The 26,265-nt window shown below is 35.2% G+C and overlaps 1 long non-coding RNA gene across 1 annotated transcript; it reads left to right on the top strand.

Annotated features, from left to right (window-relative positions):
- Positions 1–24,484: 24,484 nt before the first annotated feature.
- LOC119083494 lies at positions 24,485–25,450 on the top strand. The gene is made up of 2 exons (XR_005088875.1): positions 24,485–24,598; positions 25,374–25,450. It is a non-coding gene; the product is annotated as an uncharacterized LOC119083494 (long non-coding RNA).
- The last annotated feature ends 815 nt before the right edge of the window (positions 25,451–26,265 follow it).

The following is a 26,265-nucleotide window of genomic DNA, read 5'->3' as shown; positions in this document are numbered from 1 at the left end:
TCAAAATTTCATTTCACCGGCTATTCTAGGCTTTCTTCTTCTTCTTTTTCAGCCTGTTTCTGTCCACTGCTGGATGTAGGCCTCTCCAACTTCTTTCCATTTCGTAGGCTTCTAGGCTTTAAAAGGTGAAAAACAAGTTTCGCAGCGCGGCAATAGAATCACTTTTTTACTAAAGTCATTGTACAAGTTTCACAAGAGATTTCTTTTAGTAAGATATTGAAAGGGGCAAACAACACTTTCTTTCCAAATGTCGGGAACGATTTGAAATTTTTGATGCAAAGTTGGTTTTGCAAACACCTAATTTGTAAAGAAGAACAACGGCATTTATGTTAGTTGTTAAAATTGTGGCTTCAGTTGAGAAAATCCGAATTTTAGTAATCCAAGTGTCGTTTTTATGGAAGTTAAAACACTTGAAATATTGTTACAGTTAAGACCAATCATTTGACTGCTAAATTGAAGCCTGAACACATGCGCAAAAAATTTATATTTTCGATGATAACTTTGTATTTGGACAAAGTATATCCATAGATGTCAAGGGGTGATAACTTTTAATTGAGAAATAGAAACGTTTGTGGTAATCATCAATAAATGCTAAGTCATTAAAGCATAAAACGATGTTATACTTCGTCCAAAAAGAATTAAGTACAAAGCTATTACTAAAAAAAGATTTCTTATTGATTTTTGAAAATTTGACAAAAATCTAAAATTTGACGAAATTCGAAAATTTGACGAAATTCCGAGGGGGTACTCACTCTTTCAGCTTAAATATGATTCGCTAGCGTTCGAATGACGGTAAGTTTCAGACAAATTTGAAAAGCAATGATTTAAATAAATCTAAGAATTGTCTTCAAACTTCAAGGAGTTTGTTGCTAACAAAAATTGATATCTGAATCTTTAAGAATTTTTCGGTTTTAAGAATCTTTTTTCCGAGTTTTAAGTGGCACTAGTTTATTTTTCATGTAATTTTAGCAGCATACATTCGTTTACAACAAGAAAATGGATGCTACATTGAAGTCAATATTTCTAAAAAGGATTTTCTAAGAAGAAATATCATGTAAAACGCACAAATGTAGGCTATAATTTTATCGTTGTGTTGGGTCCATAATGAATTTGAATACCATATCAACAGTAAAGACAAATACAATTGAGAGACCTTTCTCTTTTATCTTTCTCTGAATATATTGTGTGTGGCTTTATAGTACATAATAATTGTAAAATCGTTGAAAGAAGCTGAGTGGCTCAGTGGAATGATGCGTTCTCGAAGGTTCGAGGGTCGATGGATCGATTCTCGGTCGGGCCATTTTTTAATTTTTTTTTTATTTGTATATATTATTAACCATTAAGTGGTACTGAAAATGCATATTGTCGAATGTTCAGTTTCTTTTATTGCAAAAGATTAGATTTTTTACCGACAGAACATCACCATTCACCATTGATTTACATTATGTGCATTTCATACACCTCGTCCACCCATACTAACTCAATATCATTCTCTTACTGTGTTCGTCTTTACAAAATATCATGCATTTGAGTAGGACCTGGTGGCACAGTGGTAACGTGGTTGACTTCCACGCAAAATACCGGGGTTCGATCCCACCTGCCACCAGTTTTTCCTCTAACCCTAGTCAGGCTAGTCAATAATTGGGTACTTCTGTGGAAGGAAAACTTCTCCGAAAAGTGATCTAAAGCGATTAACTAGTTAATCACTTTACTTCACTAAATTCGAGAGGAATATATCAGCTAAACAGCAAACGGAGAGTTTTTTTTTAAATATTTTCGGTTTATCCATGTCTTCTAAATAAAACATCTTTCTGTAATTCCAGAGACGGAAAGTTCTTACAATGTCTTGGATTCTTCTCTCATAGCTAAAAATTCTTTGTGTGATTTAGGGGAAAGTGGAGTCTTTGATGTCTCAAAATCTTTCTGTAATTCTAGAGCCGGAAAAGTCTTGTGATGTCTTCGATACTTCTATCATAACAAAAAAGAATGTGAGTGATTCCGGGAAGCAAGTATCTTTGATATTTAAAAGTCTTCGAAACAAAAAAGTCTTTGTGGGATTCAGGGAAGGAGAAATCTTTGATGATTCAAAATCTTCGAAATAAAACATCTTCCTGTAATTCCAGAGACGGAAAGTTTTTACAATGTCTTAGATTCTTCTCTCATAGCTAAAAATTCTCTGCGTGATTTAGGGGAAGGTGGAATCTTTGATGTTACAAAATTCTCGAAATGAAAAATCTTCTGTAATTCTAGAGTCGCAAAAGTCTTGTGATGTCTTTGATTTTTCTATCGTAACCAAAAAAATCTTTGAGTGATTCGAGGAAGGAGAAATCTTTGATAAAACAAAAATCACTCTTCAGTGTACAAGTTTCACAAGAGATTTCTTTTAGTAAGATATTGAAAGGGGCAAACAACACTTTCTTTCCAAATGTCGGGAACGATTTGAAATTTTTGATGCAAAGTTGGTTTTGCAAACACCTAATTTGTAAAGAAGAACAACGGCATTTATGTTAGTTGTTAAAATTGTGGCTTCAGTTGAGAAAATCCGAATTTTAGTAATCCAAGTGTCGTTTTTATGGAAGTTAAAACACTTGAAATATTGTTACAGTTAAGACCAATCATTTGACTGCTAAATTGAAGCCTGAACACATGCGCAAAAAATTTATATTTTCGATGATAACTTTGTATTTGGACAAAGTATATCCATAGATGTCAAGGGATGTCAAGGTGTTATAAAAGTTTCATAAAGCTAAAAACCTTGTTTTGACTAAGACTATGACGAATAAAGAATGTATGTGAACCTTTGTGTATGTGAAATCTTTGGTGTTTGAGAATATATTACTAAAAACATCTTGTGAATCTTGACATGACAAATGTTTGTAGAGGAATTTTCATTTAGTAAACGGGAGTTTGAAAATTCTTCAGACAAATTAAAGTCTCCTTCCAAAGAAATAAGATTTTTCTGATGTGTGAAAATCTTCAGTGATGTTTAAAGGATCTTTCCACATTACTACAACAAGAAGATTCTTCAGATGTTTTAAAATCTTTCATAAGATTTTCTAGAGTGCGTACCCCCTCGGGATTCGCCTATTATGAACGTTTCACCAATTAAAAAAGAAATCCAAAAAAATAGGGAACGCTTGCCAAGGAAATGCAAAGACTCAATTTCTCAACCAAATATTCCGGAAAAGGCCAACACGGAAAAAACAATAAAACCGAAGATGAAAATAGAAGGTAAAAATAGTCTTTCAGATAGAGTTACTTGTAAATGTGGATTTATAGCGAAAAATAATGTCGGTCTGCGGATTCACGTGAGTAAGAAGAAGAAACTTAGCGATGCTCAGGGCGCTACGTTAGGGCCACCTGTTATGTTGACAGGAACGTTTGAAGAGTCGGATGTTAAAGCTGTAATGGACGATTTTAATCTTCTTTTAGGAAAATGCAAGAGTTTTATACCTGAGACTAGGATAATCCAAAAGTCCGTTCGTATCGTAGTTTGTCAAAAGCTCTTGTCTTTAGTTAATGATGCAGTTTCTAAGAATGACTTACCTTCTTGGATGCGCTTGTTGTCTTTTCCGTATCTAGTTTTGAATTCAGTGAATAAATCTAGTGGGAAAGGGACTAATTATATTCGTTCGAATTTGAAACATTTTCAAGGGATAAAGGATGTAAGAGAGGCGCTTCGGCAATTGCTTTTGAATTATGGTGGCACGCAGTATAAGAGGTCTAAGGTGTCGGAGGATTTGATTGTCAAGACGGCAACTCGGAAAAAAGGTGAAGGAGATATTCGTGGAGCAATTCGTGTATTATCTTCAAATGAAACGATTGCAGAAGCGACTCCGGAGACGAAGGCGAAGCTAAAGTCTAAGCACCCCCATGATGAGGAAGTTGTCGGAGCTTTTACTAACGCGGTTAAACTTAAGGTAACGCAGGTTGAAGAGGTTGTTGAAGCGATTAGGAACTTTCCAGTGAGTTCTTCTAGTGGAATAGATGGTTTACGTCCTCGCCACCTGAAGGATTTGACTTCGTTTGCTTGCGGGGAGTCAGCCAATAAGTTATTGAAAGCAGTAGCTTCTTTTTCTGATTTGGCAAAGTCTGGTAAAATATGCAAGGATGTTCTTTCGGTTTTTTATGGAGCTTCTCTGTTAGCTTTTGATAAGAAGAAGATAGACGTTAGGCCGATCGCTGTAGGTATTACTTGGAGACGCGTAGCAGGAAAGATAGTTTGTTATCACGTCAGGGATGAGTTATCGAAAGTTTTAGCTCCGATCCAGATAGGATTTGGTGTGAAAGGGGGCGCTGAAGCTCTTATCCACGCGGTTAGGTGTTTCGCTACAACAGGGCACGAGAAAGCTATGGCTATAATCAAGTTTGACTTTAAGAACGCTTTCAATATGTTATTTATGAAGTTGCTCTTGTCTGAAGTTGAAGAGATTTGTCCAGAGATGTCTCCGATGATAAGACAAGCTTATAGTCGTTATTCAAATTTGATCTACGACGAGGAGATATTTCTGTCGAAGAGAGGCGTTCAGCAGGGCGATCCTTTAGGTCCACCTGCTTTTTGTATAGGGATAATGAAGATGACTCATTCTTTAGTTTCAAAGTTAAATGGTTGGTATCTCGATGACGGGACAATAGGTGACGAGTTAGAGGCCCTCCTGTCAGATATTAGAAGGATATTAGAGTTTTGTGATTATTCAGGAATGGAACTGAACACCGAGAAGTGTGAGGTGTTTTTTGTGAATGCGTCAGTAGAAGAGGAGGATGAAATGTATAGGGAAATATCGGGTCTTTTACTAGGCATTCGTAAAGTAGATAAAGTTTCTTTTGAGTTGCTTGGAGCTCCTATTTTCGAAGAAGGTGTCCATGGTATGTTTTCGACTAAAGTTGAAAGCGTTGAGCTGTTATCGAAGCGTTTACAGCTTTTGGACGTTCATCCTGCTTTGTGTGTTTTTAAGAGTTCTCTTTCAGCTCCTAGGTTCAATTATCTACTGCGTACTTATAAGTCGTTCTTAGTACCCGAGATGTTAAACAGGGTAGATGAGATGTTTCGTACTACGCTTGAAATTATTACGAACACGAAGCTTGGAGTGGTTCCCTGGAAGCAGGCATCTCTACCTCTTTCGTTCGGAGGTCTAGGGATTAGGAAATCCTCGGAGTTGGCCTATCCGGCGTATTTGTCGTCTGTCCATCAGTCTTCGAAGTTATCGGATGAGAACACCGTTGTGTTTGTGGGAAGCTAGTAGACGAATACGGTCGTCATGGATTGTCTTGTAAGAATAGTAAAGGATATCCAGGACACGATGATGTTAACAATATCTTCTCGCATGCTTTTTCGTCAGCCGGTGTCCCTAATGTTTTGCAACCACCAGGGATTTCGAGGGACGATGGGAAGAGGCCAGATGGAATGACGTTAATTCCGTGGAGTAGAGGAAAGTCACTGATATGGGACGTGACAATTCGAGATACTTTAGCTCATTCTTATTTGTCTATTTCGTCGACTAAGGCTGGAGCTGTCGCTGATCAAGCAGAGCGTAGGAAACATAATCATTATGTCGGTCTGAAAGAGAATCACTTGTTTAAACCAATAGCGTTCGAAAGTTTGGGTAGCTGTGGCCCAGAAACGAAAGCGTTTCTCGTAGTTTTAGGAAAGATGATGAAGAAGTCTTTAGATTACTTGCTTCAGAAGATTTCTATATCGATACAGAGGCGGAATGCGGCTTTTATTTTAGGAACTTTTGGAAAAAGAGTTGATGATTTTTATTTACTCAAGTTTTAATTTTTAATTTTTGTTTTTTCGTAGACATACTAATGTTTTCTTTTTTTCTTTTCCATGTTTTTCATGAATTAACTCGAGCACAAGATATGAAAATTTAATGAAGAAATTTTATTCAATTCTTGTTTCTTTAGTTTTTAGTTTTTTCTTTTGTTTATTTTAATTATTTTAATGAAATGAATTGTAATGAAACTTAATTGTAATATTTAAACATATTTTTATCGGAGTTTTAGTGCGGGAGAGGACGCTTTCTCCGACAATAAATAATCTCTAAAACTAAAAAAAATCCTAGAAGCCAAAACCTCTTTCGAAAAAATTCTTCGAAGTTTGTGTGGCTGGTGAAAGGTGATTAAAAATCGAAAACTTCCACTTTTCTTACAAAAATTTCTCCACTTACACGAGCAGTACAGGGTTTATGTGGTTTGGATGCATCTACGATGAAATATGGACACTTAAACATTTCAACTTCTATTTCATCGTACATGCATCCAAACCACATAAGACCCTATTTGGCCCAAAAGCACATAAAATTACCTTTCTAATGACACCCCACACGACACTGTACGGTTCGTGTAAATGGAGAAATTTCTGTAAGAACAGTGTAAGTCTTCGGTTGAAAACGTAACCTGCACATATTTCAGTGCACTGAGCGAAATTTCCAACGTGCTATGCGTGTATCATTCGTGCTCCCTGTTAAAAAGTGTGGTAAGGTAGTTATACAGCCGGCTCGAATATAATACGTGCGAGACGTATTTCTTCCACAAAGATTTAAAAATATGAATTTTATTCAATTCATCTACGATAGACACCATATTAGCAGCTTATAGTAGTTATTATGTATTTTAGCAGCTATTGGTAACAAATATCTCAAATTAAAAATTGACTTCCTTGAGAATTGAACCGGGGACCTCTGGATCATAAGCCAACGATCTTTCTAGTGTTGCAGTACAGTAGTGTTGGTTGACATTTCTTATTGTTGAAGCGTACTTTAAAAGCCATATACGTATGTGGCGTATAAGTTACGCATAGAACGTTATAAAGTATCGCACATAAATAATTATGTGTCGTTTTTTAACATAATTGAATTTAAGTCGACTTGATGGCAAGATAGTTATGGATTATCAAACTGCTTATTATCAATTTCAGATAATTCCAACTTAAACAACTTTCTGACATGATTACGAAATAAAACTACTTCACAAAAAATGAAATTATTTTCTCGAGATTTCTCTAATTTACTAAAAAAACAATTTTGTAGTTGATCTTCTTCGTGTTAAGAAATATAAATAAATATGATCCAAATTCAATGTGTAAGACCAACATCCACTATATACGTTAAACATACGTGATGTGCGTTTAATTTCCGTCCCACCTGAAAGTTATTCACATTCCACGTACATCACTACAATACGTAGCACATGAATGTTCAAATCTGACAATCGAAATACGTAACTACGTTGTCAACGTGTCCCACGTATAGAAAACATTGTCCATGTATCTGTATCATATATGTCAATGATGTACATGTACATATATCATACCGTTTCGATGAATTTTACACATACGCGGAGTATTGTCTGAAGTTTCTTTTTCTGGGTGTGGATGAATTTTAAAAACAATAAGTCCCTATTCGGCTCAATAGTACGTGTGATTACCTTTCTAATGACACCCCACACGACCCCGCACGGCTCGTGTAACTGGAGAAATTTTTGTAAGAAAAGTGCAAGTTTTCGATTTTTGATCACCTTTCACCAGCCACACAAGCTTCGAATAATTTTTTTGAAAGTGGTTTTGGCTTCTAGGGTCGAAAACCTTTATAGGCACATATAAAATAGTCCACTGGAAAATGCGTCCGATTTCGGTAGGCTGTTTTTCAAAAGAATATCTCTCTATGTAGTCAACATAACAAGTCAATACAGAAATATATTTATTGCCTTAATTTTATAGTTACATGACATATTTGTCAATGTGAAAATGTGTAAACAACTAAATGCGAGCGGAGCGAGCGAATTTTTTCGAGTTTGCATCAGAAGCATTTAATGTTACTAACAAATTTTATCTTGAAGAAAAAGTCTCATAAATTTTTATTTTTGAAGAGAAGTCGGACAAAGTTGGACAATTTTTAATGAAAAAGTCGGACAAGTCGGACATATCGTTCGAAATCGGACAAATGTTGAAAAAGTCGGACAAATCGTACATGGGGGACGTCTGTCGGTGTGTTTATAAATGCTGCTGCGCTTGTGCACACAGTCGAAACTTATAAATAAAGTTTTCATTACATTTTCAAATTGCAACCAGGTTTCCACTTGAATTTCCTCGAAAAGTTGAGCTTCATCATTTCCTAATATTTAATTTAGCATTGACATAGTATGGGCATAATAATATGGTCTTGCCATAACAACAATACTATGTGTCTCATTATACATCAACGTTAAATTTATATGTTATACGAAAATGAATTCGTTTGCCCATGATTTAATGGACTGTGTGCACGTACATATGTACGAACGTACGAAATTTTGCTTTTAAACTTTTAAAACTTCTGCAGAATTTCACTTCATTTTCAAACTTTTTGTCAGGGGAAAAACTTTCCATCCAACACAAATATTCTCCGAAATGTCCACAAAGTTCGCTATGTGTCCGAAATAGTTTTATTGGACACGAAGTTTGTGATTTTCAGAGTTGTAAAACCGTAATGACAACTAACCATTGAATTCCATTCAATAACCAAATTGAATATATATGGCCCTTTTCATCGTAGAGAACCGACAATTTCACGCCACAATTCGTAACCGAATACCGAAAAGAGAGCATCAAAAAACTTGTAAAGATGAGAGACGATTTTAACGCAGTTAATTACAAAAAGGATAAGTGGCATGAGCATTTCTGTAGGAGGCAAAATATCTTGCGGAACTTTTTCAATAAAACTCCGTTTGACAGGTTTGTACAGACAGCAAATTGTGTACTTATGATGTAATTGAAGTACGAACCAATATGACAGCTCAAGAGGCTTACAGTCTTAAGCAACGTGTCTGTGGTTATTAATCATATATAGTTAACGGGACATAAGAGCTGTTACCGTTGTTTGCTCGGTTGAGTTACTAAGACGTTTTCGACAACATCACCGTGTTAGTAATTCAATTTTAAACAAATAAAATATTTCCTCCGGTTGAAAATTTTCCTCTAGAGTCTAGTTTCACCTTGTAGTGAGAGCATGCCTATCTACGCGTATTTCTGTAACGATCCCGTAACAATACTTCAAATAAAATATTTCCCTCCTTAACATTGTGTGCTATATGATATGACATTGTGTAAGATTGTGATAGCGCGCGAAACGGTAGATTTGACACAATTCAGACGAATTTCGGGTTTGTGTTGTTACGTTTGGATGAGATAGAAATTTCGAACCCATTTTCACCCCCATCAAATCTTTTATGCGTTCAATACACAGAAATATTTTTAGATGAAAATGATTCAGAACAACATCGCCAGTAAACAATACCTTGTTTGTAGGCCAACGACCAACATTGCGTAAATTGTATATCAATTCAAAGGTGGAAAATGTGGGTTAACTTAATGAAATGAACATAATTTTGTGTATAAGCGATGAAATTTCGTTGAAATAAATGCTTTTGACAGAAAATTATGAGTTTCCATTCTTAAAACAAATGAGAAAAAAATACTCCACCGTTGCGAGGGACGGTCTATCTGAATGGATGAATGCTGTTACAATGTAAAGTAATTAAACGTGGATTTTTGGTTGTATTAAATGGTTTGTCATTTTCATGTTACAGGAAGGGAACTGAGTCTCAGTGCTGAAAATCACTTTCCACGTTATTTGTTACGTTAACGCTTTAGTTCGGACAATATAGCGTTTTCATTTTTTATTTAAATTTAAGGCAAAGAATGTAAAATGTAGAACAAAAAGAACCACACATTTTATGCAGGTCTTGCACATCACATGAATCTCTTTAATCTCAAACGAGATCTTAAACTTCTTCATAAAGAAAGGATAATTTATGTGTTGAATATGCGCTATGCTGAGTGGCGAATAAACTAGAAAATCCTTTGTCAACTACGCAAATTTTTGAAAACTTCTAGTTAGCGTTCATGGAAAATCCTGTGAAATTGGAAATTCTTTTTGAAAATCATTTGTCAACGAAATTTACAAATATCTTCCCCTATTCGTTCTAAGGCTACACACTACACACGCAATATGGTCAAGTAGGCAATAGGTTTACAGAAACAAATCGACTGAAAAAAGCAGAGACATGATAACATGGCGACTGGGACGTCGCTTCGTCAGATAGAGACAGTAATGCTACATCAGCTATTTCTACAGAACGAATGAAATGTCAAAAATGTCATTTCTCTGTCGAAACGACGTCACAGTTACCATATTATCGTCAATATAGGAAAAAGTATTTCTAATGTCCGTATGTGGCCAGAGAGATGCTAATATAACCCTTCGACGGATAGAGGGAACATATCGAATGACATCTGGTTTTTGAGAAAGAATTCAATACATTTTCGCATCTCTCTGTATGTTGCCGGATAATGGTGTAAAAAAGTCAAAAGTTGCAAAAGTTTCTGTTAAAAAATCTGAGGGTGAAAATAAACTCTAAATTCTAAGAACTTCTGATTGCACTTCCGTCATGCACCAAAGGCGTGGGGTAATTTGGCACTCGGTGCTAAGACAACGCATTTTTCAACTACGTAAAAGGTTAACTCGCACACGATTTTTCGATACCAAAATTTTGTAAAAGGAGTCAATAAGTCAATGACACTGCTAAAAAGCATTTGCAGCAATAAACTTGCGTCACGCAAGTTGCGTGTGCGAGTTCACCTTTAACGTAACTAGTTTAAAAGTGCGTTCTTTTGATTCCCCGATACCGCACCAAATGTGAAATGTTGCAGTTTGTTACACTAAAACCCTAAAATTTAGCTAAGACACAAACCAGTGGTGAATTTATGTGGTAAGAATTCTAATTCTAAAAAGTAAAATTCTCCTCACATAAGGGTTGCAACGACTGCCCTAAGTTCTAATTTTTGCAACTCGCCAGTGATTGTCACTGTCTACCGTAATAAGATTCAACATATTTAACCACGAATGTTAAACCGTCCATGTCTTCTTGCGTTCCCGATTGCTAGTATGAAAAATTTTACAACAAAAAAATCTGCGCGAAAATTACAAAATCGCGTATAACATACGGCGCATTATGATTCAATCCATTAAACATGTCTTTGTGTAAGCACATGATTGATTCTTCGATGACAGTCCATTATTCTGTTATCGTTACCGTATTTGTTGGAATGTATCATAGCAAACGCTGCTGTTCCATTTACACTTCACAGATCAAAGACGGAATAGGAAGATTGCTAAAAATAACATTGAAAAGTAGATAATCCAGAAAATGTTCAAGGATCCACTTCGTTTTATTCATAATCTATTATGTAAAGTTTAATGTCTGTTTGTCTCTATATAGCAGAAAGAAGAGTTTTTGTGTGAAGTTTGTTGATCCGAGGCGAAGCTGAGGTCAATAAACACACGATAACGAGATTTTTCAACTTTTATGCCGAGTTTTGTAATGGATTTTATCAACGCACTGTGACAGTGCTATGATTTTATATGTCTCTGTGTGGTAAGACTAACATTATGCATCAGCTTGGAGAGGGGTTTTGGGTTTATCTTTGCATTGACACATAAACAATGATATGCACCTAGGATCACCTTGGCACAGAATCACAATCACCAACTCGTCAAAATAAACGTTTGAACACTGAGGTAGTCGATACTTGAAACATGAAAATTACGGTTTTCGACGGATGTAACGTGTAAAATACTACGAAACGTGAAAATGTTGTTGAAAGAATTTTTTAAGTGTCAAAGTATTTTTGACGTGCAAATATTTTTGGCGCGTAAAAAATATTTAAATATTTTGTTAATATAGTAAGCTCGAACAGAGCTGGGAATACTCAACTGCTCGAGCAGAGCCGGGAATAGTAAAACAATAATTCTACTAAAACTGTTATCCATCAATGTCGAACGCGGCATTCGAACACAACAAAGCTTCCATACTGCAAATCGTTCCCATTCAAATTGTTTTTGTTATTTCATTAGTCAATGGACCATTGATTTTGATGAAAATTTAAATTAACCACAAAGCCATCACATCAAAAATGATTGCTCCACAATAACACAAAAGTTTCGAAATTCCAACAAACTGATAAAACAATATACACAACAAAACAAACACTCATTGCATGTGCATACAACGCACGCTGCTAAAAGCATGAAAGTGCAAGGTGCACCACCGCAAACAATACGCATGTTCTGAGAAACTCTCATGAAAATATACAAACAAAATTTTCCTTCTAGCCAAATAGAAGAAAGAATAATCAACAAAAAATAAAATAAAACTCACACACGTTTTCCACTCGCCAGTTTTCGCCTCGTCTATTTCCCCTCTTCGTAACTGATAAACCAAAATATAAATAATTTACGATGAAAAGCGCTATGATGAAGAATTTCAGCTTGATGAAAAGCAAGTGTGTTGCATGTTGAAACCGTTAGTATTATCGTGGACGCCCTGAGGAACGGGTTACATTGAGACTGGCCGGCATCGGATTATATGTAGTTACTGTGATTTAATATCTCATATTAAACTTCATTACGGCGGATAATTCAATTTTGTACATTTTTATTCGGAAAAGGTTTTTTTTGTTGGTTGTGTTCGCTTAGAAAATTGTGAAAATTCTGTTTGGTGTTAAAAGAGGAAGAACATTGAAGGATCACAAAGGATAACTAAATAAACAGATTATATTGTGTCGGTTGGATTTCTTTCGGTTTCTTTTTTTTGGAAATTGTGAGTGGTTGGTTTTTTTCGGTTTAAAATTTATTGTTGGTTTTTAGAGAGTGCAAAAAGGGTGTCTTAGATTTTAAGAAAATATTTTAACACACAATTTCTTACCTCGGCTACCACTTCTGTTTTATATATTAGGTGAGTTGGCCCGTTATTTACACAAACACACACTTTGATTTCCATTGAATCCAATCTATGAAAAGGTAAAAAGCATTTAAATAAAGCGAAACGTTAGAAAAGATTGCTGTTTTAGTGCCTTTTATAGACTCTGATGGATATTAAAATGAAAAGCGTTTATATTAAACTAAAAATATAAAAAAATTACATTTGAATAGAGACTGCCGTGTACGTACGTGCCGTTGAATTTAAATTAAAAATCGAAAAAAAAATTCTATTTAAAATTTCAACTGCACTCGCGAATCAATGTCCTTTGTTTGGTTATTTTTCATAATTATCGCTGGAATACAATTAGCAATTTGCCGCAAACGACAATCTCGTAAATCGATTTTTATATGTTCCACAGACCAAATTACTTCTGAAATTATGTGGTTAGCCTGTCGCAGCCTGTCATTATTTACGAGTTTTTTTTTGAGTTTCCAAAAAGAAATTACCAGTAGAGTACAAAGACCGAATGAACATTAATCACCACGGACTGTAGATTGCAAAATGAAGATATAAATCAAGCTAGTCAATAAGTTTGAAATGAAATTCCTAAAAATTGTGTTATAGTATCCAATAGTGAACGGGACTCGATAATGTACCCGGTTCGTTACAAAACTTTGTACGCTTATCGCAAACCGTCTGTTTTTCGTAAATTATATCTGTTTCAGTCTAGTGAACAACTATCGGTTTAATCTCTCAAATTTCAAACGTATATAACGACAAGCCATAAAGAATGGCAAAGAAAACGTTTGTTGACTGAGTAATTGGCTGCAAGTGGGGACATTTTTCAAAAATATTTTATGCTCCAGATAATGATTCAGATTGCGGTGAAGATGTTCTGGAAATCTGAATGGCATATAAAAATGGGAAGAATTGAATATCCGAATAATTTTTTAAACGATCATAAACAAATGTTGCGGAACACGAAACACTTATGTGCAAAGACGACGGAAGAGTTTTCGAGTCAGTAAAATTGAGAATTTTCGAATCTGTTACTTAATTTTATTTGTTTGCACAACAGTCCCAAGTTGCTGTGACTTTGTGTTCTACCTTGTCCTAATCCCAATTTAATATAAATATTTTCGAAAGATTAGGAAAAATCTGGCACTTCATTTGTTTCTACTTGTATTTTGCTATATCCAACGCAAATATCTCAATATCTTTGTGGTCATTACCGTCCTGGACCTCACATAAGATGAAATTCATTACTTAAAGTAACTGAGCAGGCTTCCGAAAAAAATCTTCAGATTATTAGACTGATGAACTACTTTTTCAGCGTCAGGTTTTCGATTTCTTGTTTGATCGACCAAGCTAAGTATCAGTTCATTATAATGTTGTGTGCTAACCACGGCTTTTGCTTTTTATTGTGAATTTTAATGCTGGAAAAATTACGAATAATTCTAAAAAAGTTTCGAAAAGTTCGTAATAAAATCAGAATTTTGTTGGAATTCTGTCAGAATTATTCGGAATTTTCAGAATTACAATTCAATTTTAAATAATAAGCCCTGGTGTCAACTTTTGAAAAATGACAAGCGTATGGCGATATAATCATGGAATCTGCTACTTATTTTGTTTGAAGTGTTTGCAAAGTATTCATTAAAAAATCTTTTACTTCACTTGTTAGAACATCATGCTGTGATTTATTAGAGAAAACTGGCCGGGGCTTATCTCAGTTTATTTTTGTAGTTGATAGCAAATGACTAGCCGTTTCTAAGACTTACTGGAGAAGATTTTCCTTTTCCAAAAATTTAGAAAAATTTAGTACTTTCCATTTCTGGTTTGATCGACCAAGAGATTAGCTAAGTATCAGTAGTTCATTATAATGTTGTGTGTTCACCAAGGCTTATTATTGGGAATGTTATTACTGAAAATTGGGAAATTACCGAATACAATTATTATACGTAAAGCTTGTGCAGAATGGGCAACACCTGAACATCTCCAGCTGGTCGACAAAGACAAAACAAAGGTTTTGTCTTTGTCGACCAGCTGGAGATGTTCGAAAACAATTCAAAGACAAGTAAAGCTACATACAGCGTATACATACGTTAAGGTCATCTGTGTGCGCACATAGCACGTATAACTGTATTAAGCTCGTTGTTTAGAATGTGTTTTGATTGTATGTTATACAAGTAGAGTGTATTTGTTAATCAGCTGGTGAAGTTCAGCTGTTGCTGATTCTGCACAAGCTTTACTAATAATAATTGTAATTCTGAAAAATTTCGAAAAAAATGTCAGGACCTATCGCGACATAATCATTAAATCTGCCACTTGTTTCAAGAATTTGCAAAGTATTCGTTGCAAAATCTTTTACTTCACTTGTTCGAACATTTTGCTTTGCTATGTAAAAAAAAACTGGCCGGAGCTCATATCCGTTTAATTTGGTCGTTGTTGTTGATAGCAAATGACCATCCGTTTGTAAAAGATTGTGTCGATGACTCATTCATTATTATATGTTTCTGTATCAGATTATAACAATTACAGTCACTTAGCTGTATGATTTTATAAAACCTATACATTAAGAGGCTTCAAAAAGACTGAATTGTTTGTTTTAACTTGTATTTTTCTATAGAAGGCGACAATAGCTCAAGCTCAATATTATTGTCTTCGTTTCTGATAACAGATTCCTGGACCTCAAACTTCATTTAAAGTGAAACTCATTACTTCACGTAACTGATCAAGAGAGGAATTAAGATTGTTATTCTCTATTGGGCCTCTTTTTCAATGCCACCATAGTTAACCGTCAAAGTGTCATACATTTTAGTGTCTTCCGTTGATAAAACCATTTGAATGTCCAACATTTTAATTGTTTTCTCTACCAAAGACATTAAAATGTTTGACATTAGAACGGTTAACTCCGATAGAATTGAAAAAGAGACCCTATAGGGAATTCCAGGCTTCAGATTCTTATAGAGAACTCATTTTTTAAGCTTCAAGTTTTCTTGTTTGATCGACCAAACTAAGTATCAGTAAATTATAGATAATGTTGTGGGTTACCCAGGGCTTATTATTTGAAAATTTATTGCTGATAATTCGGAAAATTTCCGAATAATTCTGTCAAGGTCACTTCAACATTTGAAAAGTGACAAGCGTAAGGCGATATTATTATTGAATCGGCTACTTAACTTATTTTGTTTGAAGTGTTTGCAAAGTATTTTTTATTCGATGCAAAATATTTTATTTCACTTGTTCGAACATTTTGCTTTGATATAATACGAAAAAACTGACCGGAGCTCATATCTGTTTAATTTGGTCATTGTTGTTGATAGCAAATGACTATCCGCTTGTAAAAGATTAGGTCGATATGTTTCTGTATAAAAATTACAGTCATTTAACTCTACGATTTTATAAAGCGCATACTCATCAAGATGTGATCATAGTTTCAAAAATTAAAGGAAATAAAACTTTCCAATTAGTTCTCTAAGTTCTCACGAATGACGTCAACGATATTATCTACAATGCGGGTAGACTCTTCTTTCCGCACTTATTTGTCTCTTATACATTACAGATACTTGCCAGCTACCACTGCTATTTCATATGTCGAGGATTACTACCAACATTCTTCAAACTTCTATCAAGTTTAGAGTAATGCTGCAAAGCATTTAAATTAAAACATATTTTTACCTAGTTACGCAACACAGCAAGACTTAAGATTTCGATTATTAAATTTCCAATAATCCGATACGAACACTGCAACTTTTCCTTAAGATTCACCATTGTAATTGAAAAAATAAAAAGTTTTGCTGTCTTTTTAGATCTTTATGCCATGCCAACGTAAAGTTTACGGTCTTCAGAGGATTTTTTTTCTTCAGAAATTTTATTTTGTGCTTTCTGCTATAATCTGTCTACTCATTCGAGTTCTATGCATTTCGAGTTAATATTTTAAAGGATTTTTTTTGTTCGAAATATAAAAGTTAAATTGAACAAGGATTGACGATGATAATGCAATAAGCAGTTTAAAGGTAGTAAAAATATTGAAATAAAAATGTTACGATTTGATAACATCACTGTGTATATAACAAATGGGGCAATGATCTCGTGTGTTTCGCATAAAATCTGAAGTAGACAAACCACGAACTATCAAAAATCATTCTTAAAGTAGGACGCGAGGTTGATGATGAAATAATAGATTGTGCTGCTTGAACCTATGAACAAGATATTATCGTTGTACTGGTTACAAATACTCTTCATCCTATTAGTAGACTGTGGTTCTTTTCAGATTGGCAAGTCGAGTTATTTCGTTAAATTTCACTAATTTCGCAAAATTTTATACTATTTCCTAGAGCTCGGGGAGACCTTTCTGTAGCGTTTTATGCAGCGCCCAGCGCAATTAAAATGTTCAAAATTCATCCTATGACATTTTCCAGCACAATTGAAATTGAAGAAATCATAATAAATTACGAAAATGATGGTTTAAGAGGTGGTTTTCTTGATCCTTTCCCGAAGCTGAAGTTGAATTGAATAGAATTAAGGGAACTTTCAAGTCTTCCAAACTCTCAGCATAACTGACTCGCTTGCATGCTCGTTTGGTTATAATGTAAATGAACTCTCACTATTATCTGTGTGCCTTAAGTCACTCATCTTAAGTCCCAATAGATAATAATTGTACATAAACGTTTACCTCATAAAAATATTTAAATTAAACAACTGCTCTCTCGCATATATAACTTACCTCATATATGCCACCGGAGGCTGAATTATTTTTAATTTTAGATTTTTTTTTGTTTATTTTTATTATCGATACGACCATGACTTTTTATCTATTTTTACTTATCCGCAATGATGTAAATAAAATGGTTCATTGTTTGAACTTATTGTAATGCTATTTCGATCACAAAGTTGTTTTTTTTTCGTCATCTGATTTCATTTATTGATACGGCAACGGCACTCTTATGTGTTTGAATAAAACTTCACAGCATCATTGAAAGTCTTTTCTTTCAACATTGTTAGTGTTCAGAAAGAAAGAGGAAAAACTAGGTAACCCTTCTCCTCACCCATTTTTGTGTATTCAATACTAGAAATTAGAGTAGATGGCACCTTCAAATTAAAGGAAAATTCAGGCAGTTTATTATGAACCTGTTGAATTTATGAGATCGAAAGGCAACAGTCGTCGTTCCAAATGCTATTATTGTATCGAATAGAGGTCAACATTGTGTTATTACGGATGTGGGTGAAACTAGGATATCTCAGTTAACTTAATTTTAACCATTTTCTCGCACAAAGTCTATTGACTCTTCAACATTAGACAATTAGGAAAGTGCCAGGCCCCAATGTAAAGTTTACTCGGAAATTTAACGTAATTTGTAAAATTTTAGAATCTTAACGAAATTTATGAAATTTTGGAGCTCGTTCAGAAACTAAAAATTTGTTACCCAAAGTGAAGATTTTGACATATTTTATCGAGGGGTTGCTCACTTAGCTGATTAACATGATTAACCACTTGTTAATCAAGTGATTAACCACTCAATAGTCAAGTCAAACGTCTTAAATCAGTTTCTAATCATAATAAATGAACGAGGAATAGCGATTTATCAAGTGTAATCAACGAAATTTCACTGATTAGACGAGATCCAATTTTTGCGTAATCAACACCTCGTATTTTATATGAAAGAAGTGTCAAAATCGTCACCAGTGAAACTTAACGAAGAGTTTCTGAACGAGCTCTTGCATTTAACAAAATTTTGTGAAATTTAACGAAAGATCTCGTTAAAAAACAAATCATTCTTTCACTTTAAACATTTAAGAGAATGTCAGGGCCTAATATTTAAAATTTAACTGAATTTTGCTAACTGAAAAACGAAATTTGTAAAGTTTTCAGAAACGTAACGAATTTTAACGAAATTTTGTGAAATTAAACAAAAGCCAAATTTTGCGAAGTTAGTGAAATTTAACGCAAAACCTCGACTTGCCAATCTTTTAGCAGACAATACAAGTTTCAATCACTATTCCGTTGGTCCCAATCAACCCTTAGATGCTTCAGGTATAGTCGACAAAGATGGTTCACGGAACTAGTCGATATTGATCTAACTGTAGATGATGGAGATCTATGGACTCAGTCCAGTCCACTCGTTAGACCTACTGCACCGAAAACCATCCCAATCCCATCACCTTTTTTAATTTTTGATCTCGACCCGTGATCAGTAAAAACCTGAAAAGTTTAAATTAGTTGCCTAGTGATTGTTCAATGCAAAGTTTTGAAAGGAAATGTAGTTGATACAACCACACAAATATCATAAATGTTGCTTCAAACAACACTGAATATCAAAGCCCATCCAGTCGACGCATGTCGCAGGTTAAAAACATTTTCCCTTTTTTATTATTTTGTTTATTCATTTATTTATATGAAAGGGCTAGACGACTTTGACTTTGTCTTAAAAACTTAACGCGTATAATGAGTTATCAATGTGCTTGGCAAAGTGTATTGGGCTATTTTTACTCCACAGGTATGTTTTTCACTTCTGTAAAAACGTCTTTAAAGGATTTGTCTGGATAAAGGATTAAACATTCTTTGACGATATCAAAACTTTGACCGTAAAGAAATGTTTTTAATTACAATTTGAAAAAGTATTTAATAATATCTTAAGTGTAAATAAGATATCCCTGGAGTTGTTTGTTTCGTTGTTTTTTTAAACTCCTTTGAAAGGTTCACAAACAGATGCGGAGATTTTTATTTTCTGATTTTCGATGAAATTGTAAAAGATTTTAGCTTCAAAATAAACTCATTGAAATTGCACTTTTAGCATCCAAATCTGTAATAACTTAACTGTTAATCATTTTCTGAAAATATGAAAAGAAAATTCAACTCACAAACAACAAATTTTTATTCATAGCCAAACCGCAAGTATTTCCATCGAATGCCAAGCCCACTCGTTTTCTCATTTACCGAGCCAAACCGTTTAATTTTATTATACTAAAAACCAACATAAAGACTTGGATACTTTGCAACCCAACGAACGACATGAACATAATTTTTTTATTTCACTAAGTCTGACGCTACACGTTGCTTCGCTAAAACGAAAGCGATTCAAAATGGTTATACCCATACCCCGACGACAATTAAAATTATCTGCACACAGAACAAGAATGAATGAAAAATAAAAAATGAAAAAAAAAAACGAAAACGATTTCATTTTGATAAACTTTCAATGTTGATTTGCATAACACAACACCCTCTCGAACGTTTATTAGTTTACACATTATTCCAGTCACGGACACACAAACTCACTCTCTGTGTGTTATACCTGATGCTTTTATTCTTTTTACCGAGTTGTGTGAATTATTTCGCTGTTGAAAATACTTTTCATATTTTCCTCTTTTTTTACATTTTTATCAGTTAAATGTGTATAGAAATACCTTTATATACTGGTTGGGTAGCGAGGAGGATAGAAAATAAAAACGTATACAGCAAATTCTACCCAATTTCACAATAATCAAATTTATTCGTTTAATAGAAGAAAAGTGGAAAATAAAAATTTTCTGTCGAAGAAGCGAACTTTTTTCGGCTAACCATTCTTTCTGATCAGAAAAAAATATTAATTTTCCATTATTTAACTTCTTCCCACAGTGATAGGATACCGTCAAAGGATGTATTCTGTATCTACTTTCGATCTGGGGGTTTTAAAGTCTACAAATAATTGCCTTTTAACATGTAATTTACCTTCCAGACACAGCAATATTATTGCCTTGACTGAAAATCATGGGTCATACGGATGACAACCACTCTTAAATGTTTGTCGCAAAGTATTAAGAGGGATTCTTTTGAATTTCGACTGACCGAAATCGGCGTTTTTTTTTCAGGACTTTTTTATATATGCCTAGTTAGGCCTTGGTGCCTAGGCCCCAAAACCAGTCTCAGTGGCCAAAAGTCGAAAAATGGGGTTTCGTAGTCCGGATTTAATTTCCGTAAGGTGGCGAGTACACGGGCGTATATGGGTTCGTAGGAAAGCTGAGGTCTAGTACTTCCGGGGCAAATATTACCTTCAAAAAATTTGACTTAAAGGGCCGAAATATGACTTCCGGAAAAATTTTCAAAATCGATGTAGCCTCGGTGAACTTTGATGAGAGCTTTGACCTCACTAATGCAACTATTTGTTTAAATTATTACTTATTATGAATGTGGAGGACCTCAGCTTTACACCGATACTAACATTTAGTAGTTTAGCACGTGCTACGTAACAGATGAAAACTGTGTGTTTCACTCCGCCAAACTACTAAATTTGCGTATCGCAAAAGGCTTTTCGGACATCGCCCGAACGCTTATAAGGCCAGGCTGGGCCTGGAATAGCCAAAGTATTATAAATTAGCTACTTGCACAATGCATTACATTCACCATTTTTCTATCCATGTCACATACAATATTCAAAGTCCACACAGGTTTAAGACAAGCGAGATATGCGACTATTGACGAACAGTTGTAGGTCGTCATCAGGCCGGACTGGCCAGGCCATACTGGGGGTATACAAAATACAAAATCGTTTACTTCATTAGTTTCAACATAACATTAACCATTATAAGAGACCAGTAGCCAGAGGCAACTTGCCTTGCCTTAAAATTTAATCTAAAATTAGAATTGAGAAACGAAACAATTGCACCTGGACCAGATTGGTTATGAGACAAGTGTTGTGTTGTGTACAGTGTGCAGTAAGTAACAGGAACGGAAAATTTGTTCTTACATATTCTCTTTACCTACTTTTTTATTCCGAAAGTGATCATAGTCAACAGATGTCAAATAGAGTACTTTTTTGTATGACATAGATTTTAACAGTGTCTTACAGCTTTGAGTTACATTGTCAAGTTTCAGTTCATGCTTGAAGTGCGTTGTTTTGTCATTTAACATTCAATGTTCGCTACTATGACAACATTTCGTTCATTCTTTGATAACTTGAGGAATTCTCAATTGATTTGCAAATTATTTTTTTAGCCCCGTACGAAGTACTGGGGGCTTATAAGATTAATATGCCGTTTGTAACACGTCGAATTTGAAGCAGACAGTAAGGGCAAAGCATTTGGTTATGTTCATAGATAACGAATCCGCAATAAAAAAAATGTCCGTCCGTCCGTCCGTCCGTCCATCCGTCCGTCCGTCCGTCCGTCCGTCCGTCCGTCCGTGCCCCTCTAGCTTGAGCAAATCTCAACCTTTTTTCAAAATTCTTTTTTTCCCCGATTGGTATCGACAAAAGTAAGGTCAAGTTCGAAAATGGGCATGTTAGGGTCGGCCCTTCCAGAGCTAGGGCCCTATAGGTGTTTTTCAGTCTTTCGACGATATCTACCGAAATACGCACGCAATAGCTGCTTGTGATATATTAAATAATAGTCATTTGTGTACCTGTTTTGGACGATTGATTTTAGGCAATTTCGCGGATTGTAGGCCGAACGAAGTGAGGCTTACAAGCGAAAGTGCCTTAAATCAACCGTCCCAAACAGGTGCACATGTGAGTTTTCATGCAGAGGGCCGGAAACCCGAGAAAATTCGAAAAATTGCCCTCATTTTCGGCCCCGAAGCATGAAATAGTACATTTCATGCTTCGGGGCCGAAAATGAGGGCAATTTTTCGAATTTTCTCGGGTTTCCGGCCCTCTGCATGAAAACTCACATGTGCACCTGTTTGGGACGGTTGATTTAAGGCACTTTCGCTTGTAAGCCTCACTTCGTTCGGCCTACAATCCGCGAAATTGCCTAAAATCAATCGTCCAAAACAGGTACACAAAAGGTATTTTCATGCTTCGGGGCCGAAAATGAGGGCAATTTTTCGAATTTTCTCGGGTTTCCGACCCTCTGCATGAAAACTTACATGTGCACCTGTTTGGGACGGTTGATTTAAGGCACTTTCGCTTGTAAGCCTCACTTCGTTCGGCCTACAATCCGCGAAATTGCCTAAAATCAATCGTCCAAAACAGGTACACAAATAACCATTTCATGCTTCGGGGCCGAAAATGAGGGCAATTTTTCGAATTTTCTCGGGTTTCCGGCCCTCTGCATGAAAACTCACATGTGCACCTGTTTGGGACGGTTGATTTAAGGCACTTTCGCTTGTAGACCTCACTTCGTTCGGCCTACAATCCGCGAAATTGCCTTAAATCAATCGTCCAAAACAGGTACACAAATGACTATGACGAGTAGAACAAAGTTGCTGAACATTGTTTTTGGGTAAGATGCAACGCGGGCTTGTTGGGATGGCTCAAAGGTCGTTACTCGGCCCTAAGTGTTTTTTGCACATAAATCGAGTAAATCTCATCCGATTTTGCTAGTTTTTGTTTCATTTGAGAGATAATTGAATGCCGAATAGAATGATGGCAAAAAAGTTTCAAATTTGGGCCCTTGAACTAAGGCCGCTACTCGGCCCTAAGTGCTTTTTGCACATAAATCGAGTAAATCTCAACCGATTTTGCTAGATTTTGTTTCATTTGAGAGATAATTGAATGCCCAATGGAAAGTTGGCAAAAAATTTTGGGTTTCTAAAATAACGTCGTAAATTGTTGGTTTTATTTGAAAGGTACTTCGTACGGGCTTTCGTAATTGCGCTATGCGCAATTATAAAAATGAACACTTTCAGTAAATTTGACCATGCCCAACTTGACTTGCATTTTGGTAACAGACGCATTAGAGGGTTGTAGACGTATTAGGGTTCCGGGCTTATTAGGGCTACGGACGTATTATGGTTGCGGACGAAATAGGATTACGGGTTGTACGGGGCTAAGTCGCAGCAAACGCTCCGACTGTTCTGATGCCTTGTTTTATACACGAGAACTGAAGTTATCGAAGTGTTACCTTTGCGGCCAGAGATTCCTCTCTTCAAGAAATCTTTTCAACGCATTAAATGCAGACAGTGGGACTTAAGCGTCGTTCGTTTGAAAATGTAAGACATAGTTTTCCTTAAGAAGTCAGTTTTACAATCAGTAAGAATCTCAAAAAATTGTCAGTCAAAGTATCTGACCCACCCAAAAGGTGGGACATAGTCCTGTGAAATGTCTATATATTATCACAGATGGGTAGTTTCTCATAAAAATATTCAAATTTTGAAGGAATATCCAGCAATGTCTCAATTGAAAAAGTGATCTTCCTTTTGGCATCGCAATGAATCCATTATTTTTGATAAAAAATGGAACAAAAAAAGATGTTTATTCGACCCACGTTAATTTACTGTTATTGTGTTCGAATACACTCTGTATTCTTGTCTGAATTGTTTTAATAATCCCAAAGCGCACAAAAAAATTATCATTCCGCCATAAACATTTTCCAACATTTTCACACTGTTCCTAGTGTTTATTTTCTCAGTACTTATATTTAGTAACCATCATGTGTACATAATGTGTATACACGTACAAAAAGAAATTGCGTTGGTTAATATTAATTGAATTTACTTTGATTCAGAATTTACTCAATGACTTTCTAACACCTCCACTGTGTCTGATTTCTAATAATAAAAGTGAACCTTCTTGCGGTTTTGTGAATCTGTTAACCTGTTACAGACGGCAATCGTATGACCAGTATTATTATCGGGTCTATTACTTCCATAGATTAAAGTATTTTCAATCGGTTGATTTTAAATCTTGTACTTCAATTGTTTAATACGTATTTTACTATATAAAGGATTTTATTACCAAGAGCTTGTCATTATATTGGTCGTAGTTATCGATAACAGATGAATAGCCATATGTGACAGATTAAGTATTCGTTACATTCGTTATGTGCTGAGGGAGTTGCGGGAATCGTTAATAATTTTCACAGTGGCTCGTCATTAACGATGGGTACAATCCCACATTTGAAAAAATGAAAATTGAACTTGCGCAGATTATTCTGTTAAGTAAATTCTTATTATCCGTATGGTTACATTTTCGTTACAAATAAAATCACAAATCACTAAAATGGTCTTCAAAACATATGAACACAATGAGACCAATGTCAATCCTAATGACGCTGATCCAATGCCCGGATATCTGAGCGCACCAATGTTGATGCATTCAGTGCTAGTTGAATGGCAGACGTTGACCATTTTCGCTTTTGTTTGAGAAGTTGTGATTCGTTCCTATTTGCATGTACTCGAAAACGTTGTCGCTGTGAGGTTCGAGATGAACAGGTGCAGCGCCGAAGTGATAGTATTTTAGAATTCAAACGTAAATTAAATTGAGTATGTTTGAGGTGTCTCAATGCAAGCTGCAACGTCCTGAGAATTTTTATATTTAACAAGGAAAATTTACAAACCCCTCAAGGGGAAAATGGGCAACAAAACCCAAAAAACGAAAAAAAAATTCTTGATTTTCCGAAAGTCTACTGTTACTGTAGGGTAATTAGGAACATAAAGGGGTCGCAAAGTGACATACTGATGTGATAGATTTATGATAGTGGAAATAACGGTTTTGAACACTGTGTGCTGCTTGTAATGCGTGTCAACCATTCACTCGAAGAAGGGTTATGTTGCGAATGTTGGATTTTGTTTCAGCCAAGGTGTTAAATTAGCGGCGTTGATCTGGTTATCTTCACAAAATCCACTTGGGGTGCATTCAAACTACCACCACCATTCACTTTTCAATCGATACAATTCAGTTTTTCTCACTAAAAAATTGAAATTTCTGGATAAGTAAATGGACAATATGAATATGAATGGATAGTATGAACGTGTTAAATCTGCATTTTTAAAGACGACAAATCCAAAAGAGTTCTTTTTTTTCTAGCTCTTTTTCGGAATTATTTTACGTAAAACTTTCGTTACATCGGCTACATAAAGCTTGAGGGTGACACTATTTACCCTGTAACTATGAATAAGTCTCTCATTACATCGCAAGAAAACAATAAGAATCCCAATTACAGCTAAATTAAACTGATCGAATTACCATTTCAATTATCACCACGCTGTGGTTATAATTTGCTATCGGTTGTAGTAACGTGTTGGTGGATAAATTATCCAGTATAATATAATGTATATATCGATTCAGCGGCGCCGAGTTTGATGGAGTATAAGGCCCCCACGACAGCGCAAAAATTCTTCAAATTCCTAGGGTTTTCCAACATTTTGTATTCTTTTCCCCCATGAAAAAATCTAAATTCAACGCCTGCATCGCCTGCATCCGTTGTGATGTATCACTTAACAATTCAATATATCGAATTTGATCTTCAACAATATCAATAGATCATAAATAATTGTGTTCCGATCGGTGTAGCAAAATTGAAGACTTGCAGCGATGATAGCTTTGAGCACCAAATGTTGAATCGTATGAGAAAATTTGTTATTTGAGCAAGTTTTTTTACCATTATTATTCGGTGACGAAATCAGACATTATATTCGATTTCAATGTCTCAGAATGTGTAAAGGCTTAGGTGGTTGATTCACCACGCCGACGAGATGAAAGTTCAACATCGGACTGATTCAAAACTAATGTGCATTCAAAACAAACAAAAACTTAACATCATTAACAGGTCGTCATCAGGTTAAACTACTCTACCCGAATACATTTCGTAGCTGCTCGAGAGCAC

This window comes from Bradysia coprophila, unplaced genomic scaffold (genome assembly GCF_014529535.1).
Source record: "Bradysia coprophila strain Holo2 unplaced genomic scaffold, BU_Bcop_v1 contig_687, whole genome shotgun sequence".
NCBI classification, from domain to species: domain Eukaryota; kingdom Metazoa; phylum Arthropoda; class Insecta; order Diptera; family Sciaridae; genus Bradysia; species Bradysia coprophila.
Note: the sequence above shows the minus strand (reverse complement) of the source record. Positions and strands in the feature narration are given on the sequence as shown.